Source organism: Rutidosis leptorrhynchoides, chromosome 11 (genome assembly GCF_046630445.1).
Source record: "Rutidosis leptorrhynchoides isolate AG116_Rl617_1_P2 chromosome 11, CSIRO_AGI_Rlap_v1, whole genome shotgun sequence".
In the NCBI taxonomy this organism is placed as follows: domain Eukaryota; kingdom Viridiplantae; phylum Streptophyta; class Magnoliopsida; order Asterales; family Asteraceae; genus Rutidosis; species Rutidosis leptorrhynchoides.
This window is the reverse complement of record NC_092343.1, coordinates 121509770-121522597: the sequence shown is the minus strand read 5'-3', so window position 1 is coordinate 121522597 and position 12828 is coordinate 121509770.

The window sequence follows — 12828 nt, the reverse complement described above, 5'->3', positions numbered from 1 at the left end:
CTGACGCTTTGAGCCTAAAGGAGAAGATGGCACCTCTTCGTGTTAGGGCTCTGAACATCACCATCCATTCGAATCTCAATAGCCATATCAGAGTAGCCCAAGATGAGGCTCTCAAAGAGGAGAATATATCTCACGAACATTTGAACATTCTTATCTCTCGATTCGAGGTTAGGGAAACTGGACTCCGATGTTATGCCGGGAGAATTTGGGTACCTTGTTAAGGAGATCTACGAAACCTTATATTAGATGAAGCCCACAAGTTGAGATATTCGATTCATCCTGGAGCGGGCACAATGCACCACAATCTTAAGGAACAGTACTGGTGGCCCAATATTAAGAAGGACGTTGCTACTTATGTTGGTAAGTGTTTGACTTGCTTGAAAGTTAAGGCCAAACATCAGAGGCCCTCTGGATTACTTCAGCAACTGAAAATCCCGCAATGGAAGTGGGAAAGGATAACGATGGATTTCATCACCAAGCTACCAAGGACGGTGGGCGGATACGATACCATCTGGGTTATTGTTGACCGCCTTACCAAATCTGCACATTTCCTAGCTATGAAGGAAACGGATACGATGGAGAGACTTGCTCAATTATACATCAAAGAGGTATCTCGTCATGGTGTACCTTTATCGATCATCTCAGACCGCGATCCCCGTTTTGCTTCTAGATTTTGGCGTTCCTTACAAGAAGCCATGGGAACCCGTCTCGACATGAGTACTGCATATCATCCACAGACCGACGGGCAAAGTGAACGAACGATTCAGACTTTGGAGGACATTGAAATGTCCTGTTCTTATTGATTAAAAACGTTCCATATTAATTGATTTCGTTGCGAGGTTTTGACCTCTATATGAGACGTTTTTCAAAGACTGCATTCATTTTAAAACAAACCATAACCTTTATTTTATCAATAAAGGTTTAAAAGCTTTACGTAGATTATCAAATAATGATAATCTAAAATATCCTGTTTACACACGACCATTACATAATGGTTTACAATACAAATATATTACAACAAAATAAGTTTCTTGAATGCATTTTTTACACAATATCATACAAGCATGGACTCCAAATCTCGTCCTTATTTAAGTATGCGACAGCGGAAGCTCTTAATAATCACCTGAGAATAAACATGCTTAAAACGTCAACAAAAATGTTGGTGAGTTATAGGTTTAACCTATATATATCAAATCATAATAATAGACCACAAGATTTCATATTTCAATACACATCCCATACATAGAGATAAAAATCATTCATATGGTGAACACCTGGTAACCGACATTAACAAGATGCATATATAAGAATATCCCCATCATTCCGGGACACCCTTCGGATATGATATAAATTTCGAAGTACTAAAGCATCCGGTACTTTGGATGGGGTTTGTTAGGCCCAATAGATCTATCTTTAGGATTCGTGTCAATTAGGGTGTCTGTTCCCTAATTCTTAGATTACCAGACTTAATAAAAAGGGGCATATTCGATTTCGATAATTCAACCATAGAATGTAGTTTCACGTACTTGTGTCTATTTTGTAAATCATTTATAAAACCTGCATGTATTCTCATCCCAAAAATATTAGATTTTAAAAGTGGGACTATAACTCACTTTCACATATTTTTACTTCGTCGGGAAGTAAGACTTGGCCACTGGTTGATTCACGAACCTATAACAATATATACATATATATCAAAGTATGTTCAAAATATATTTACAACACTTTTAATATATTTTGATGTTTTAAGTTTATTAAGTCAGCTGTCCTCGTTAGTAACCTACAACTAGTTGTCCACAGTTAGATGTACAGAAATAAATCGATAAATATTATCTTGAATCAATCCACGACCCAGTGTATACGTATCTCAGTATTGATCACTACTCAAACTATATATATTTTGGAATCAACCTCAACCCTGTATAGCTAACTCCAACATTCACATATAGAGTGTCTATGGTTGTTCCGAAATATATATAGATGTGTCGACATGATAGGTCGAAACATTGTATACGTGTCTATGGTATCTCAAGATTACATAATATACAATACAAGTTGATTAAGTTATGGTTGGAATAGATTTGTTACCAATTTTCACGTAGCTAAAATGAGAAAAATTATCCAATCTTGTTTTACCCATAACTTCTTCATTTTAAATCTGTTTTGAGTGAATCAAATTGCTATGGTTTCATATTGAACTCTATTTTATGAATCTAAACAGAAAAAGTATAGGTTTATAGTCGGAAAAATAAGTTACAAGTCGTTTTTGTAAAGGTAGTCATTTCAGTCGAAAGAACGACGTCTAGATGACCATTTTAGAAAACATACTTCCACTTTGAGTTTAACCATAATTTTTGAATATAGTTTCATGTTCATAATAATAATCATTTTCTCAGAATAACAACTTTTAAATCAAAGTTTATCATAGTTTTTAATTAACTAACCCAAAACAGCCCGCGGTGTTACTACGACGGCGTAAATCCAGTTTTACGGTGTTTTTTCGTGTCTCCAGGTTTTAAATCATTAAGTTAGAATATCATATAGATATATAACATGTGTTTAGTTTATTTTAAAAGTCAAGTTAGAAGGATTAACTTTTGTTTGCGAACAAGTTTAGAATTAACTAAACTATGTTCTAGTGATTACAAGTTTAAACCTTCGAATAAGATAGCTTTATATGTATGAATCGAATGATGTTATGAACATCATTACTACCTTAAGTTCCTTGGATAAACCTACTGGAAAAGAGAAAAATGGATCTAGCTTCAACGGATCCTTGGATGGCTCGAAGTTCTTGAAGCAGAATCATGACACGAAAACAAGTTCAAGTAAGATCATCACTTGAAATAAGATTGTTATAGTTATAGAAATTGAACCAAAGTTTGAATATGATTATTACCTTGTATTAGAATGATAACCTACTGTAAGAAACAAAGATTTCTTGAGGTTGGATGATCACCTTACAAGATTGGAAGTGAGCTAGCAAACTTGAAAGTATTCTTGATTTTATGTAACTAGAACTTGTAGAATATATGAAGAACACTTAGAACTTGAAGATAGAACTTGAGAGAGATCAATTAGATAAAGAAAATTGAAGAATGAAAGTGTTTGTAGGTGTTTTTGGTCGTTGGTGTATGGATTAGATATAAAGGATATGTAATTTTGTTTTCATGTAAATAAGTCATGAATGATTACTCGTATTTTTGTAATTTTATGAGATATTTAATGCTAGTTGCCAAATGATGGTTCCCACATGTGTTAGGTGACTCACATGGGCTGCTAAGAGTTGATCATTGAAGTATATATACCAATAGTACATACATCTAAAAACTGTGTATTGTACGAATACGAATACGGGTGCATACGAGTAGAATTGCTGATGAAACTGAACGAGGATGTAATTGTAAGCATTTTTGTTAAGTAGAAGTATTTTGATAAGTGTATTGAAGTCTTTCAAAAGTGTATAAATACATATTAAAACACTACATGTATATACATTTTAACTGAGTCGTTAAGTCATCGTTAGTCGTTACATGTAAGTGTTGTTTTGAAACCTTTAGGTTAACGATCTTGTTAAATGTTGTTAACCCAATGTTTATAATATCAAATAAGATTTTAAATTATTATATTATCATGATATTATCATGTATGAATATCTCTTAATATGATATATATATACATTAAATGTCTTTACAACGATAATCGTTACATATATGTCTCGTTTAAAAATCATTAAGTTAGTAGTCTTGTTTTTACATATGTAGTTCATTGTTAATATACTTAATGATATGTTTACTTATCATAGTATAATGTTAACTATATATATATCCATGTATATGTCATCATATAGTTTTTACAAGTTTTAACGTTCGTGAATCACCGGTCAACTTGGGTGGTCAATTGTCTATATGAAACATATTTCAATTAATCAAGTCTTAACAAGTTTGATTTCTTAACATGTTGGAAACATTTAATCATGTAAATATCAATCTCAATTAATATATATAAACATGGAAAAGTTCGGGTCACTACAGTACCTACCCGTTAAATAAATTTCGTCCCGAAATTTTAAGCTGTTGAAGGTGTTGACGAATCTTCTGGAAATAGATGCGGTTATTTCTTCTTCATCTGATCTTCATGCTCCCAGGTGAACTCGGGTCCTCTACGAGCATTCCATCGAACCTTAACAATTGGTATCTTGTTTTGCTTAAGTCTTTTAACCTCACGATCCATTATTTCGACGGGTTCTTCGATGAATTGAAGTTTTTCGTTGATTTGGATTTCATCTAACGAAATAGTGAGATCTTCTTTAGCAAAACATTTCTTCAAATTCGAGACGTGGAAAGTGTTATGTACAACCACGAGTTGTTGAGGTAACTCAAGTCGGTAAGCTACTGGTCCGACACGATCAATAATCTTGAATGGTCCAATATACCTTGGATTTTATTTCCCTCATTTACCAAATCGAACAACGCCTTTCCAAGGTGCAACTTTAAGCATGACCATCTCTCCAATTTCAAATTCTATATCTTTTCTTTTAATGTCAGCGTAGCTCTTTTGTCGACTTTGGGCGGTTTTCAACCGTTGTTGAATTTGGATGATCTTCTCGGTAGTTTCTTGTATAATCTCCGGACCCGTAATCTGTCTATCCCCCACTTCACTCCAACAAATCAGAGACCTGCACTTTCTACCATAAAGTGCTTCAAACGGCGCCATCTCAATGCTTGAATGGTAGCTGTTGTTGTAGGAAAATTCTGCTAACGGTAGATGTCGATCCCAACTGTTTCCGAAATCAATAACACATGCTCGTAGCATGTCTTCAAGCGTTTGTATCATCCTTTCACTCTGCCCATCAGTTTGTGGATGATAGGCAGTACTCATGTCTAGACGAGTTCCTAATGCTTGCTGTAATGTCTGCCAGAATCTTGAAATAAATCTGCCATCCCTATCAGAGATAATAGAGATTGGTATTCCATGTCTGGAGACGACTTCCTTCAAATATAGTCGTGCTAACTTCTCCATCTTGTCATCTTCTCTTATTGGCAGGAAGTGTGCTGATTTGGTGAGACGATCAACTATTACCCAAATAGTATCAAAACCACTTGCAGTCCTTGGCAATTTAGTGATGAAATCCATGGTAATGTTTTCCCATTTCCATTCCGGGATTTCGGGTTGTTGAAGAAGACCTGATGGTTTCTGATGCTCAGCTTTGACCTTAGAACACGTCAAACATTCTCCTACGTATTTAGCAACATCGGCTTTCATACCCGGCCACCAAAAATGTTTCTTGAGATCCTTGTACATCTTCCCCGTTCCAGGATGTATTGAGTATCTGGTTTTATGAGCTTCTATAAGTACCATTTCTCTCATATCTCCAAATTTTGGTACCCAAATCCTTTCAGCCCTATACCGGGTTCTGTCTTCCCGAATATTAAGATGCTTCTCCGATCCTTTGGGTATTTCATCCTTTAAATTTCCCTCTTTTAAAACTCCTTGTTGCGCCTCCTTTATTTGAGTAGTAAGGTTATTATGAATTATTATATTCATAGATTTTACTCGAATGGGTTCTCTGTCCTTCCTGCTCAAGGCATCGGCTACCACATTTGCCTTCCCCGGGTGGTAACGAATCTCAAAGTCGTAATCATTCAATAATTCAATCCACCTACGCTGCCTCATATTCAGTTGTTTCTGATTAAATATGTGTTGAAGACTTTTGTGGTCGGTATATATAATACTTTTGACCCCATATAAGTAGTGCCTCCAAGTCTTTAATGCAAAAACAACCGCGCCTAATTCCAAATCATGCGTCGTATAATTTTGTTCGTGAATCTTCAATTGTCTAGACGCATAAGCAATCACATTCATTCTTTGCATTAATACACAACCGAGACCTTGCTTTGATGCATCACAATAAATCACAAAATCATCATTCCCTTCAGGCAATGACAATATAGGTGCCGTAGTTAGCTTTTTCTTCAATAACTGAAACGCTTTCTCTTGTTCATCATTCCATTCAAATTTCTTCCCTTTATGCGTTAATGCAGTCAAGGGTTTTGCTATTCTGGAAAAGTCTTGGATGAACCTTCTGTAGTAACCAGCTAGTCCTAAAAACTGGCGTATGTGTTTCGGAGTTTTTGGGGTTTCCCACTTTTCAACAGTTTCTATCTTTGCCGGATCCACCTTAATACCTTCTTTGTTCACTATGTGACCGAGGAATTGAACTTCATCCAACCAAAATGCACACTTTGAAAACTTAGCGTACAATTCTTCCTTCCTCAATACTTCTAACACCTTTCTCAAATGTTCACCGTGTTCTTGGTCATTCTTTGAGTAAATAAGTATGTCATCAATGAAAACAATGACAAACTTGTCAAGGTATGGTCCACACACTCGGTTCATAAGGTCCATGAACACAGCTGGTGCATTAGTTAAACCAAACAGCATGACCATAAACTCGTAATGACCATAACGTGTTCTGAAAGCAGTCTTTGGAATATCATCTTCTTTCACCCGCATTTGATGATACCCGAAACGTAAGTCAATCTTTGAATAAACAGACGAGCCTTGTAGTTGATCAAATAAGTCGTCGATTCTCGGTAGTGGGTAGCGATTCTTGATGGTAAGTTTGTTGAACTCTCGGTAGTCGATACACAACCTGAATGTACCATCTTTCTTCTTGACAAACAAAACAGGAGCTCCCCACGGTGATGTGCTTGGTCGAACGAAACCACGCTCTAAAAGTTCTTGTAATTGGCTTTGCAGTTCTTTCATCTCGCTGGGTGCGAGTCTGTAAGGAGCACGAGCTATTGGTGCAGCTCCTGGTACAAGATCTATTTGAAATTCAACGGATCGATGTGGGGGTAATCCCGGTAATTCTTTCAGAAATACATCGGGAAATTCTTTTGCAATGGGAACATCATTGATGCTCTTTTCTTCAGTTTGTACTTTCTCGACGTGTGCTAGAACAGCATAGCAACCTTTTCTTATTAGTTTTTGTGCCTTCAAATTACTAATAAGATGTAGCTTCGTGTTGCCCTTTTCTCCGTACACCATTAAGGGTTTTCCTTTTTCTCGTATAATGCGAATTGCATTTTTGTAACAAACGATCTCTGCTTTCACTTCTTTCAACCAGTCCATACCGATTATCACATCAAAACTCCCTAACTCTACTGGTATCAAATCAATCTTAAATGTTTCGCTAACCAGTTTAATTTCTCGATTCCGACATATATTATCTGCTGAAATTAATTTACCATTTGCTAATTTGAGTAAAAATTTACTATCCAAAGGCGTCAATGGACAACTTAATTTAGCACAAAAATCTCTACTCATATAGCTTCTATCCGCACCCGAATCAAATAAAACGTAAGCAGATTTATTGTCAATAAGAAACGTACCCGTAACAAGCTCCGGGTCTTCCTGTGCCTCTGCTGCATTAATATTGAAAACTCTTCCGCGGCCTTGTCCATTCGTGTTCTCCTGGTTCGGGCAATTTCTAATAATGTGGCCCGGTTTTCCACATTTATAACAAACTACATTGGCATAACTTGCTCCGACACTACTTGCTCCGCCATTACTCGTTCCGACACCATTTGTTCCTTTCGTTCTATTAACCCCTGGTCCATAGACCTCACACTTCGCCGCGCTATGACCATTTCTTTTACACTTGTTGCAAAATTTGGTGCAGAACCCCGAGTGATACTTTTCACACCTTTGGCATAGCTGCTTCTGATTGTTGTTGTTGTTGCGGTTATTATTGTTGTTGGGATGATTGTTGTAGTTGCTGCTGTTGTTGTTGTTGTTGTTGTTGTTGTTGTTGTTGTTGTTGTTGTTGGGTCGTTTGTTGTAGTTGCGATTGATGTTGCGATTGTTGGGATAATTGTTGCGATTATTGTTGTAATTGCTGTTGTTGTTTTATTGGTGATTCTTATCACCATTTTCCTCCCACTTTCTTTTGACTTGCTTCACATTGGCCTCTTCAGCAGTCTGTTCTTTAATTCTTTCTTCAATTTGGTTCACTAGTTTGTGAGCCATTCTACATGCCTGTTGTATGGAGGCGGGCTCGTGTGAACTTATATCTTCTTGGATTCTTTCCGGTAATCCTTTGACAAACGCGTCGATCTTCTCTTCCTCATCTTCGAATGCTCCCGGACACAATAGGCACAATTCTGTGAATCGTCTTTCGTACGTGGTAATATCAAATCCTTGGGTTCGTAACCCTCTAAGTTCTGTCTTGAGCTTATTGACCTCGGTTCTGGGACGGTACTTCTCGTTCATCAAGTGTTTGAATGCTGACCACGGTAGTGCGTACGCATCGTCTTGTCCCACTTGCTCTAGATAGGTATTCCACCATGTTAACGCAGAACCTGTGAAGGTATGCGTAGCGTACTTCACTTTGTCCTCTTCAGTACACTTACTTATGGCAAACACCGATTCGACCTTATCGGTCCACCGTTTCAATCCGATCGGTCCTTCGGTTCCATCAAATTCCAAAGGTTTGCAGGCAGTGAATTCTTTGTAGGTGCATCCTACACGATTTCCTGTACTGCTAGATCCAAGGTTATTGTTGGTATGTAGCGCAGCCTGTACTGCGGCTATGTTTGAAGCTAGAAAAGTACGGAATTCCTCTTCATTCATATTCACGGTGTGTCGAGTAGTCGGTGCCATTTCCTTTAAAATAGTCAAATGGAACAAGTTAATCATACAGAATATTAAGAGTAGTTAATAGTATTTCGTAGCATAATATGAACTCATTTATAAAAGCTTTTTCTTCATATTAGCGTTTTATAAGTTTAAATTCGGGTAGTACCTACCCGTTAAGTTCATACTTAGTAGCTAATATACAATTCAACTACTACAATTCTATATGAAAAACTGATTATAATAATATTTCGCGTTCAAACTTTTACACAATATTTTACAAACTTACAATACCGCTTATTTTACATATAGCATGAAATATAGCACACAATAAATTTGATACAAGATGGTTGTGAAGATAATTCTAGCTAGTACACAAGTTGTTCAGCAAAGGCAATAAAGACACGTAATTCATACGTCCAGAAACAAGTCATGCATTCTGGTTTTACTAGGATTACTTCCCATCCTTGGTCCTGTGGAACATAACCGTTATGGCCGTTGATAAGACAGCGTGTTGTAACGTCGTCAAAGGGACGAGGGTTACGTAATATCCAACAGTCCCGTAACAATCTAAAAACCTCATTTCTTACCCCAATTACCGACTCCGTCACTTGTGGGAACGTTTTGTTTAATAGTTGTAGCCCGATGTTCTTGTTCTCACTTTGGTGAGAAGCGAACATTACTAATCCGTAAGCATAACATGCTTCTTTATGTTGCATGTTAGCCGCTTTTTCTAAATCACGAAGTCCAATATTCGGATATATTGAGTCAAAATAATTTCTTAACCCATTGCGTAAAATAGCATTTGGGTTCCCCTAAATATATGCGTCAAAGTAAACACATCGTAACTTATGGATTTCCCAATGTGATATCCCCCATCTTTCAAACGAAATCCTTTTATAAACCAAGGCATTCTTGAAACGTTCTTCGAATGTCTTACAAACTGATCTCGCCTTAAATAGTTGTGCCGAAGAATTCTGACCGACTCTAGACAAGATTTCATCAATCATGTCTCCGAGTAGGTCTCTTAAAATATTGGGTTGTCTATCCATTTTGTGTTTTTATACTGTAAAATAGACAAGAGTTAAATTCATAAAAAAAAATACTTATTAATACAAGCAATTTTTACATATATCATAAAGCATAAGCACACTATATTACATATATTACACCACACGAATACAACTATCTTATTCCGACTCGCTTGTTTCTTCTTCTTCGGTTTTGGTTCGTTTTGCCAAGTTTCTAGGGATATATGATGTTCCCCTAATACGAGCCATCGTTTTCCACATAGGTTTAGAAAAACCTGGTGGTTTAGAGGTTCCCGGGTCATTGTTACAACTTAAGGACCTCGGGGGTTGACGATACATATAAAGTTCATCGGGGTTGGAATTAGATTTCTCTATTTTTATGCCCTTTCCCTTATTATTTTCTTTTGCCTTTTTAAATTCAGTTGGGGTAATTTCTATAACATCATCGGAATTCTCGTCGGAATCCGATTCATCGGAGAATTGGTAATCCTCCCAATATTTTGCTTCCTTGGCGGAAACACCATTGACCATAATTAACCTTGGTCGGTTGGTTGAGGATTTTCTTTTACTTAACCATTTTATTATTTCCCCCACCGGTTCTATTTCTTCATCCGGTTCCGATTCTTCTTCCGGTTCCGATTCTTCTTCCGGTTCCGACTCTTCTTCCGGTCCCTCTTCGGGAACTTGTGAATCAGTCCACGAATCATTCCAATTTACATTTGACTCTTCATTATTATTAGGTGAGTCAATGGGACTTGTTCTAGAGGTAGACATCTATCACATAATATCAAACGCGTTAAGAGATTAATATATCACATAATATTCACATGTTAAAAATATATAGTTTCCAACAAAATTTGTTAAGCAATCATTTTTCAAGTAAACACGGTCGAAGTCCAGACTCACTAATGCATCTTAACAAACTTGATAAGACACACTAATGTAAAATTCTGGTTCTCTAAGACCAACGCTCGGATACCAACTGAAATGTCCCGTTCTTATTGATTAAAAACGTTCCATATTAATTGATTTCGTTGCGAGGTTTTGACCTCTATATGAGACGTTTTTCAAAGACTGCATTCATTTTAAAACAAACCATAACCTTTATTTCATCAATAAAGGTTTAAAAGCTTAACGTAGATTATCAAATAATGATAATCTAAAATATCCTGTTTACACACGACCATTACATAATGGTTTACAATACAAATATATTACAACAAAATAAGTTTCTTGAATGCAGTTTTTACACAATATCATACAAGCATGGACTCCAAATCTCGTCCTTATTTAAGTATGCGACAGCGGAAGCTCTTAATAATCACCTGAGAATAAACATGCTTAAAACGTCAACAAAAATGTTGGTGAGTTATAGGTTTAACCTATATATATCAAATAATAATAATAGACCACAAGATTTCATATTTCAATACACATCCCATACATAGAGATAAAAATCATTCATATGGTGAACACCTGGTAACCGACATTAACAAGATGCATATATAAGAATATCCCCATCATTCCGGGACACCCTTTGGATATGATATAAATTTCGAAGTACTAAAGCATCCGGTACTTTGGATGGGGTTTGTTAGGCCCAATAGATCTATCTTTAGGATTCGCGTCAATTAGGGTGTCTGTTCCCTAATTCTTAGATTACCAGACTTAATAAAAAGGGGCATATTCGATTTCGATAATTCAACCATAGAATGTAGTTTCACGTACTTGTGTCTATTTTGTAAATCATTTATAAAACCTGCATGTATTCTCATCCCAAAAATATTAGATTTTAAAAGTGGGACTATAACTCACTTTCACAGATTATTACTTCGTCGGGAAGTAAGACTTGGCCACTGGTTGATTCACGAACCTATAACAATATATACATATATATCAAAGTATGTTCAAAATATATTTACAACACTTTTAATATATTTTGATGTTTTAAGTTTATTAAGTCAGCTGTCCTCGTTAGTAACCTACAACTAGTTGTCCACAGTTAGATGTACAGAAATAAATTGATAAATATTATCTTGAATCAACCCACGACCCAGTGTATACGTATCTTAGTATTGATCACAATTCAAACTATATATATTTTGGAATCAACCTCAACCCTGTATAGCTAACTCCAACATTCACATATAGAGTGTCTATGGTTGTTCCGAAATATATATAGATGTGTCGACATGATAGGTCGAAACATTGTATACGTGTCTATGGTATCTCAAGATTACATAATATACAATACAAGTTGATTAAGTTATGGTTGGAATAGATTTGTTACCAATTTTCACGTAGCTAAAATGAGAAAAATTATCCAATCTTGTTTTACCCATAACTTCTTCATTTTAAATCCGTTTTGAGTGAATCAAATTGCTATGGTTTCATATTGAACTATATTTTATGAATCTAAACAGAAAAAGTATAGGTTTATAGTCGGAAAAATAAGTTACAAGTCATTTTTGTAAAGGTAGTCATTTCAGTCGAAAGAACGACGTCTAGATGACCATTTTAGAAAACATACTTCCACTTTGAGTTTAACCATAATTTTTGGATATAGTTTCATGTTCATAATAATAATCATTTTCTCAGAATAACAACTTTTAAATCAAAGTTTATCATAGTTTTTAATTAACTAACCCAAAACAGCCCGCGGTGTTACTACGACGGCGTAAATCCGGTTTTACGGTGTTTTTTCGTGTCTCCAGGTTTTAAATCATTAAGTTAGCATATCATATAGATATAGAACATGTGTTTAGTTGATTTTAAAAGTCAAGTTAGAAGGATTAACTTTTGTTTGCGAACAAGTTTAGAATTAACTAAACTATGTTCTAGTGATTACAAGTTTAAACCTTCGAATAAGATAGCTTTATATGTATGAATCGAATGATGTTATGAACATCATTACTACCTTAAGTTCCTTGGATAAACCTACTAGAAAAGAATAAAATGGATCTAGCTTCAACGGATCCTTGGATGGCTCGAAGTTCTTGAAGCAGAATCATGACACGAAAACAAGTTCAAGTAAGATCATCACTTGAAATAAGATTGTTATAGTTATAGAAATTGAACCAAAGTTTGAATATGATTATTACCTTGTATTAGAATGATAACCTACTGTAAGAAACAAAGATTTCTTGAGGTTGGATGA